Source organism: Saccopteryx leptura, chromosome 1, assembly GCF_036850995.1.
Source record: "Saccopteryx leptura isolate mSacLep1 chromosome 1, mSacLep1_pri_phased_curated, whole genome shotgun sequence".
Lineage (NCBI taxonomy): Eukaryota > Metazoa > Chordata > Mammalia > Chiroptera > Emballonuridae > Saccopteryx > Saccopteryx leptura.
The window spans coordinates 345792693-345802608 of record NC_089503.1 but is presented as its reverse complement, the minus strand read 5'-3'; the positions used below and the strand labels follow the sequence as shown (position 1 = coordinate 345802608).

The window sequence follows — 9916 nt, the reverse complement described above, 5'->3', positions numbered from 1 at the left end:
TCCTGACTCAGAAGCTCAATGACTAATTTTGCTTTTCAGATCTAATTTTTGTCTTAAGCATGCTTATTTTGATTCTAATCTAGTTGGAGCAAGCTTATAATTAAAGTGGAATTTACTACGTTGAATGCTTTTCATACTGATTAGATCGGAATGTTTAGGACAGAGAAAGGCCCTTGGGATCTGGGCACATCCAATGCCTTGATCACATGACAGAAACAGGCAGCTGAATACCAGTCTTGGTGGGAGACCGTCTGAGTCATAGGCATTTGTAGATGCTCAGCCAAGGCGGAAGCCAGGGAGCTGAGTACCCTGGGACACATTCATTGCTAGGAGCTCTGTGTTCATTATGTTTTCATCAGTGAACATTAAGAGACAGAGCAGGGGAAAAAGTGAATAAAGGAGCACTAGACTGACTGATTCATATAACAATTAACCAGAGCTCGAACACATCTAGTACTAAAATATGGGACATTATTAGTGGACTTCAGTTGTCATTACTGAGTACCTTGGAGCCAATCTCTTTTAAAAAAAATTGGTACCCCAAATGATAGGATGTAAAGCAAGACACCTGCCAGGCCAACTCTGAGAAGAGTTCATATGTAGTTTCTCACTATTTCAATTAGAAATGTGTCTCAGGATATGGAGCTGATATCCAAATCACACCTGCAATGCTTAAAAATCCCTCCTCAAGAGATTCTTCAATTCCTACATTTCTGGAATAGTGTCCAGAATTTCAAATAATAATCCAGTGTCTTGCTGCTCACTTTCATCCAGAATGCAAAGTCCTTGATACTGGCTAGCTGGAAAAAATGGCATAAAAGCTGGTGTTTCTTTGTAAGACAAACAGACCTCCAGCTATGCCAAAGTGGGGATATTTATTGTTGGTGAACCAGTTGGAGTGGTGCAATCAAGTTTAAGGAAGATACTTTTTTGCCATAAGGAAATAGTGCCTTGGAACAATTTCTTTTCCAGAATACGCACTGTACTCTACTCTGCAGCTATGGAAAAATGCATGTGAAGGCTTCCAGGTGTTAGATTCTACATAGGAGGACTCTGTCTTTTCTGAGAGGAGGAAACAACCAAATTCTAATGTGATGTCACCAAGATAGAGGAGTAGGAGACTGCAGCCTCTGTTCCTGCACAAGCATCAACAATCGGACAGCTGTCCTTAAACAAAACCAGTTCTAACATCCATTAAGAAACTTTAGCAACAAAGGAAAAAAACAAGCAAACTGAGAATATCAGCAGAAAACAGGAAGAAGAACAGCTACATTTTGCCTGCATCAAGCAATGCCCCAACCTGGCATTGTTTAGGACCAAGAGGGAACTCCACAGCCCGAAAGAGTTCCCTTTACAGGGAAAGGAAGAACAGGGTAAGTGACTAGTTTCCCCAGCCTTCAGAGCATTGCACAAAAGTCCCACTCGGTTTCACCTGACGTAGAGAAAAGCAAAGCTGAGTCATTATAGAGATGTCTGGGAACAGAGAAACAAAGCAGGGATTATCAGTAAAAGCGATCAGGTATGAGCAGCAGAGGTTCCCAGTAACTGGCTTTGCAAATGACCTCAGCAGCTTGTGCCACTAAAGAAATGGCCCACAGAGCTGCTGTGGACCCCTTGCATATTTCAGCCAGCTTTTATCCACAGGTACTTGTGTTTGCTGACACTAGCCACTGGAGTCCCATCCTGCTCCCTCCTTTTCTCCTGCACCCACGAGAGCCTGAAAACCACAACTGCAGCTGTGTGAGTGCAAGATGCCAGCCTAAACCCCCAGAGCAGACACCCCACTGTGTGTGCACTTGGGGCTAGCTGTTCTAGCTATGTATTTGCACACCACTAGCCCAACACCTGTCACTGGCCTCCACTGCATGTATATACCCAGGGAAGACTGTGATGCTATGGTAGTACATGCCAACAGCTAGGGCCTCCACAGCTGCCAGTGCCCTACAGTTGGCCTTAGACCTTACTGCCTCACCTAACCCCCACTACTACCTATGTGTTTTCAATCAGTTCCAACCACTACATAGTCGCCTTCTGCTGGCCCTTGTAGCCAAACATGTGCATACTACCAGCTCCAGTCACTAGACCTGGAGGCATTCCTATAAACCCCAATAACTCTTTCAGGCCCTGAAGAACACTCCACCAATACTGCTCACAAAGAACCATGTATTTTTCAATAATGTGGACCCCAAGAGCCTGAGACATGAGTCATCATGTCCCTCCAGACTGATGCTGTCACACAGTGGTGCCTTCCTACACCACTGGCCCTGGGATCACAAAACACTCTAACATGCCCCCACCCACAAGGAGAAGTCATTTCTTGTCAAAGTCCATCTAGAAAGTCTATAAAAAGTGACTACTTCTTCAAATGAACAGACACCTATGCAGTGCTATAAATATCATAAAGAATCTGGAAAATAAGCCTTAACTAAAGGCATAATGTAAACCTCGAGTAACTGGCCCCAAAAATGGAGATACAGGAATTGCCCAACAAAGAATTAAAAATAATTGTTTCAAAGATGTTCAGAGGGGTATAGCCCAGAAAAACAATTTAATGACATCAGGAGAACAATTTAAGAACAAATTGAAAAATTCAACAAAGATAACAAAAAAGAACATAACAGAAATATTCAATTTCAACAGCAGACCAGACCAAGCAGAGAAAGAATTACTTAACTCAAAGACAGATTATTTAAAATTATCCAGTTAGGAAAGCAAGAAGAAAAAGAAAATGAATTCAAAAACTCTACAGGCCTATGGGTCACCATTAAGAGATACTATGTACCATTGGAGTCTGAGAAGGAAAAGATAGGGAGCAAGGGATAGAAAACTCTAAGAACTTCTAAACTTGAGGAGATGTTTAGACATCCAAATTTCATAAAGCTAATAGATCACCCTAAAATTTCAATTTAAAATGATATTTTATGACACATTAAAATAAAACCACTTGAAATCAAAGACAGAGAATTTAAAAGAATTTTTTAAAAATCTCATGCAAGGGAATCCCCATAAGATCATCAGGAGATCTCAGTAGAGACTTTGCAGGCCAGGAGAGAATGATATAATCAAAATGTTGAAAGAAATAGCCAATCAAGAATACTTTGTCCACCATACTTGTCCTTTGAAGATGAAAACTTTTCCAAGCAAACAAGAGCTGAAGGAGTGTATCACCACTAACCTGACTACCAAGAAATATTGAAATAAGTTACTCTAGGTGAAACAAAAGGGCACTAACTAGTAACATGAAAACATAGGAAAAAACTGTCAAAGACAAGTATATAATCAGATTCAGAATACTCTAATAATGTTAAACAGTGATGTGTTAACCACTTTAATATAAAGGTAGAAGTACAAAAATATCAATAATAGATATAGCTATAATAATTTCTTAATGAGTACATATTATAAAAATATGTAGAGTATGGTATCAAAAAGGTAAAATGTGGGAGATGGAATAAGAGGGAAGAGTTTTTGTTTGTGATCAAAGTTAAATTATTGGTTTAAAAGAAACTGTTATAGCCCTGGCCAGTTGGCTCAGTGGTAGAACATCAGTCTGACATGTGGATGTCTTAGATTCGATTCCCCATCTGGGCACACTAGAGAAGCATCCATCTGCTTCTCCATTATTCCCCTTCTCCTTTCTCTCTGTCTCTCTCTTCCCCTCCTGCAGCCAAAACTCCACTGGTACAAGTTGGCCTGGGCGCTGAGGATGATCCATGGCCTCAACTCAGGTGCTAAAATGGCTCTGGTTGCAATGGAGCAATGGCTACAGATGGGCCCATCTGTGGCCTTTGTTCCATCACCCCTAGTAGGCTTGCTGGATGGATCCCGATCAGGCACATGCGAGAGTCTGTCTCTCTGTCTCCCCACTTCTCACTTTAAGAAAATTACAAAAAAAAAAGAGCCTGACCAAGCGGTGGTGGCGCAGGGGATAGAGTGTCAGACTGGAATGCGGAGGACCCAGGTTCAAGACCCTGAGGTCGCCAGCTTGAGCACGGGCTTATCTGGTTTGAACAAAGCTCACCAGCTTGGACCCCAGGTCACTGGCTTGAGCAAGAGGTTACTTGGTCTGCTGAAGGCCCATGGTCAAGGCACATATGAGAAAGCAATCAATGAACAACTAAGGTGTTGTAACAAAAAACTGATGATTGATGCTTCTCATCTCTCTCCGTTCCTGTCTGTCTGTCCCTATCTATCCCTCTCTCTGACTCTGTAAAAATAAAAAACAAAAAGAATAAGAAGAAGGAAAGAAAGAAAGAGAGAAAGAAAGAAAGAAAGAAAGAAAGAAAGAAAGAAAGAAAGAAAGAAGGAAACTGTTATATCTATAAGATGTTTTGAGCAAACCAGAGGGTAACCACAAAACAAAAATCTATAGTAAATACAGGATAAAGAGGAGGAAATCAAAGTATACCACTATGGAAAGTCAACATCTCATGAAGGAGGATAGCAAGAGTGGAAGGAAGGAACACTGAAACTACAGAACAGCCATAAAACAACTAATGAGATGCTAATAGTTCTCACTTAACAATAATTATCTTTTTTTTTTTTTAAAGATTTTATTTATTTATTTTAGAGAGGAGAGAGGGGGAGAGAGAGAGAGAGAGAGAGAGAGAGAGGGAGGGTAAGGAGGAGCAGGAAGCTTCAACTCCCATATGTGTCTTGACCAGGCAAGCCCAGGGTTTTGAACTGGGGACCTCAGCATTCCAGGTCAACGCTTTATCCACTGCGCCACAACAATAATTATCTTAAATGTAAATGGATAAAATTCTCCAACCAAACAGAGTGCTGAATGATTTTTTTTTAAAAAGAAGAACCAACTTTATGCTGCCTACAACAGACTCACTTCAGCTTTAAGGTCACAAACAGGCTTAAGGTAAAGGAATGGAAAAATATATTCCACATAAGTGGAAACCAAAGAGAGTAGGGGTAGCTTTTCTTATATCAGCCCAAATAGACTTTGATTCAAAGCCTGTAACAGGAGACAGAGAAAGTCATTATATAATGATAAAGTGGCCAATTCATCAAGAAGATATAACAATTGTAAATATATATACACCTAACATTGGAGCACATAAATGCATCGAGCAAACACTAACACATATGAAAGGAGTAATAGAAAGCATTATAATAGCAGTATCTATTTCAACAATGAATAGAGCATACAGACAGAAAATCAATAAGAAAACAAAAGACTTGAACAATACTACAGAGAAAATAGACCTAAAAAGCATATACTGAGTATTTCATCAAACAACAGCAGACTATACGTTCTTCTCAAGTACACACAGAACATTCTCCACGATAGATATGTTTGGCCACAAAAAAAGTGTCAGAAAATCTAAAAATATTGAAATTATATCAAGTATCTTTTCTAACAATATTGGTCTGAAATTAGAAATCAATAATGGGGAAAAAATTATAAATATATGAAAATATTAAACATCACATTCCTGAACAAAAAAATGAGTCAAAGATGAAATCAAAAGGGAAATCAAAGCATATTTAAAACAAACCAATAGAAACAAACCATATCAAAATATATGGGATGCAGCAAAAGCAGTACTAAGGAAAGTTTATGGTGATAAATGCCCATATTTTTTTCTTCTTTTTTTCTGAAGCTGGAAATGGGGAGAGACACTCAGACAGACTACCGCATGCGCCCGACCAGGATCCACCCAGCACGCCCACTAGGGGGCAATGCTCTGCCCCTCCGGGGCATCGCTCTGTTGTGACCAGAGCCACTCTAGCGCCTGGAGCAGAGGCCAAGGAGCCATCCCCAGCACCCAGGCCATCTTTGCTCCAATGGAGCCTCGGCTGCGGGAGGGGAAGAGAAAGACAGAGAGGAAGGAGAGGGGGAGGGGTGGAGAAGCAGATGTGCGCTTCTCCTGTGTGCCCTGGCCGGGAATCGAACCCGGGACTTCTGCACGCCAGGCCAACGCTCTACCACTGAGCCAACCGGCCAGGACCGATAAATGCCTATATTAATAAAAAAGAAAAATCTCAAATACACAACCTAATTTTACACCTCAGAAAACTAAAAAAGCAAGAACAAACTAAGTTCAAAGTTAGCAAAAAGAAAGAATTTAACAAAGACCAGAGAAAAAATAAATGAAACAGAATAGAAAAACAACAGAAAATATCAGAAACTAGTTGATTTTTTTAAACTATGAACTAAACTGATAAATCTTTACCTGGACTTACCAAGAATAAAAGAGAGTTCAAATAAATAAAATTATAAATGAAGGAGGAGATATTACAAAAGATACCATAGAAGTACAAAAGATAATAAACTACTATAAAAAATTATGTGTCAGTGTATTGGACAACCTAAAAGAAATGGATAAATTCCTAACAATATATTACCTATCAAGTCTGAATCATGAAGAAAATAAAAATCTGAACAGTCCAATAACAAGGAGATTGAATCAGTAATCAAAAAGTCAACAAAGAAAAGTTCAGGATCAGATAGTTTCAAGGTGAATTCTTCCAATCATTTAAAAATGAATTAATGCCAATTATTCTCCAACTCTTCCAAAAATTGAAGAGGAAGAAACACTCCCAAATCCATTCTACAAGGACACCATTACCTTGACACCAAAGCCAGAAAAAAGCATGACAAAACAGACCAATATCTTTGATGAATATAGATGCAAAAGTTCTCAACAAAATATTTATCAAACCAAATTCAGCAATACATTAAAACAGGGGTAGGGAACCTCTGGCTCGTGAGCCAGATGTGTCTCTTTTGATGGCTGCATCTGGCTCACAGACAAATCTTTAATAAAAAAAAAATAATGTGAAAAATATAAAACATTCTCATGTATTACAATCCATTCATTTCCTACCGCTCATGTTCATGGTTGTGGGTGGCTGGAGCCAATCACAGCTGTCCTCTGGGACAACACCAAATTTTTATTGGATAATGTGTAAGGTACATGAGTTGTTGTGAGGTCAGGAATTAAACTTCCCTCCTTTTAATTAAGTAGTCAGCTAGCTAATTGCAGAAACCCTTTTGATGAAGAAGATGGCTAAAAGAAGAAAAGATGAGAAGTATTGTACTTTTCAGCAGGAATGGACAGAGGAATTCACCTTTGTGAAGAAAGCAGGTTCTGCAGTGTGTCTAATATGCAATGATAAAATTTCATTGATGAAACGATCAAATATAAAGCGGCACTTTGACACACGCCATACTACACTTGCATTGAAATATCCAGTGGAGGACAGCAGGAAGAAAGCATGTCAAGAGCTACTGTGCAGAGTGCAAGCTAGTCAGCAGCAACTCCGTGTTTGGACCCAACAAGGTGACTGGAATTCGACTAGCTTTGCTGGTGCTTTAGCAATTGTGAGAAATGGAAAGCCATTCACAGATGGGGAGTATGCCAAAACATTCATGCTTGATGTTGCCAATGAATTTTTTGATGACTTTTCGAATAAAGACAAGATAATCAAATGAATAAAAGACATGCCTCTATCGGCAAGAACTGTTCCAAGATCGTACCATCATAATGGCAAATCAAATTGAGGCAACACTAGTGAAGGACATAAATGCAGCACCAGTCTTTTCTCTTGCTTTGGATGAGTCAACAGACGTAAGCCATTTATCCCAGTTCAGCATGATTGCAAGGTATGCTGTCAGTGACACACTACGTGAGGAAAGTCTTGCTGTTTTGCCTGTGAAAGAGACAACAGGAGGGGAGGATTTATTCAAGTCTTTCACTGAGTTTACTAAAGAAAAAAAATCTACCTATTGATAAACTTATTTCGGTATGCACTGATGGTGCTCCATGCATGGTGGGGAAAAACAGAAGATTTGTAGCGCTTCTTCCTGAACATGAAGAGACCCATCCTAAGTTTTCACTGCATCCTACATCAGGAGGCGCTTTATGCTCAGATGTGTGGTGAGCAGCTTGGTGAGGTGATGTCGCTGGTCATTTTGGTGGTCAACTTTATTGTTGCTCGAGCTTTAAATGATCGCCAGTTTAAAACACTGCTGGATGAAGTTGGGAATAATTATCCTGGTCTGCTTCTGCACAGCAATGTACATTGGTTGTCAAGAGGGAAGGTGCTTAGCCGTTGCGCGCTTGTCTGAGTGAAATCCAGACTTCTCTTGAAATGAAAAATGTCAGGCATCCTGAGTTAGCTAAAACTGAGTGGCTCCTGAAGTTCTAGTATCTCGTGGACATGACTGAACATCTGAACCAGCTCAATGTGAAAATGCAAGGAGTTGGAAATACATCCCAACAAGCAGTGTCTTATCCCTTCAACAAGCAGTGTTGCCCAACATTGAAACAGGTCGTTTACTACACTTTGAAAAACTGGGAGAGTTTAAAGATGCATGCACAGCAAGTGACCCTGCTCAACATCTTTATTACAGCAACTAGCGGGCTTCATGTCTAATCTCCTGCAGTCATTCAAAGTGCGCTTTGGAGAATTTCATGAGTGCACTCGTCTTTTTAAGTTCATCAACCATCCACACGAGTGTGCAGTGGACAGCGCCAACCTGAGTTACATCCCCGGTGTCTCTGTCAGAGATTTTGAGCTACAAATTGCTGATCTGAAGGCCTCAGACATGTGGGTGAATAAGTTCAAATCACTGAATGAAGATTTGGAAAGACTTGCATGACAGCAAGCAGATTTGGCGAGCAAACACAAGTGGGGAGAAATGAAAAAACTTCAACCCGTGGACCAGCTGATTGTCAAAACTTTGAACGCGCTTCCCGTCACATACCACACACTGCAGCGTGTGAGTATTGCTGTACTGACAATGTTTGGCTCTATGTATGCATGTGAGCAGTCTTTCTCACATCTAAAGAATGTTAAGACCAACCTACGATCACATTTAATGGCTGGAAGTCTCAACGCCTGCATGGAGCTTAACCTCACCATGTATCAACCAGACTACAAAGCCATCAGCAAAACCATGCAGCACCAGAAGTTGCATTAATGGTAAGAAGTACTTTATTCATCATTGGTTAGCAACAGCATAACAACGTTATTAAAAAGAATTCAGAGACTTATTGTACTTTAAAAGTGTTGGTCTTACATAAAATGCACACATTTACTTGTATTTAGTATTAAACATATTGTATGGCTCTCATGGAATTACATTTTAAAATATGTGGTGTTCATGGCTCTCTCAGCCAAAAAGGTTCCCGACCCCTGCATTAAAACATCATATACCAAAATCAAGTGACATTAATCTCTGAGATGCAAGGATAAATCAACAAAATATAAACAAAATATATGATATACCACATTAACAAAATTAAGAATAAAAATTCTATGATCATGTGTTAGATTTAGAAAAAATATTTGAACAAAATTTAGCACGCTTTTATGATAATAATGCTCAACAAATTAGGTATAGTAAGAACACAGCTCAATATAATAAAGCTATATATGACAAACCCACAGCTAACATCATATTCAACAGTGAAAGATTGAAAACTTATTCAGTGTGCTTAAGAATAAGACAAGGGTGCCCATTCTCACCACTCCTACTTAACATGGTACTGAAAGTCCTAGCCAGAGCAATATTAGGCAAGAAAATGAAATTTAAAAAATCCAAATCAGAAAGAAAGATGTAGCCCTGGCTGGTTGGCTCAGTGGTAGAGTGTCGGCCTCGCGTGCAGAAGTCCCGGGTTCAATTCCCGGCCAGGGCACACAGGAGAAGCGCACATCTGCTTCTCCACCCCTCCCCCTCTCCTTCCTCTCTGTCTCTCTCTTCCCCTCCCGCAGCCGAGGCTCCATTGGAGCAAAAGATGGCCCAGGCGCTGGGGATGGCTCCTTGGCCTCTGCCCCAGGCACTAGAGTGGCTCTGGTCGCAACAGAGCGACGCCCCAGAAGGGCAAAGCATCGCCCCCTGGTGGGCAGAGCGTCGCCCCCTGGTGGGCGAGCCGGGTGGATCCCGGTCGGGCGC

The 9916-nt window shown here is 40.5% G+C and overlaps 1 non-coding gene across 1 annotated transcript; it reads left to right on the top strand.

The window, feature by feature from the left end:
* The first annotated feature begins 9583 nt into the window (after window positions 1–9583).
* On the top strand, window positions 9584–9659 carry TRNAA-CGC (transfer RNA alanine (anticodon CGC)). Its single transcript has one exon. It is a non-coding gene; the product is annotated as a tRNA-Ala (tRNA).
* The last annotated feature ends 257 nt before the right edge of the window (window positions 9660–9916 follow it).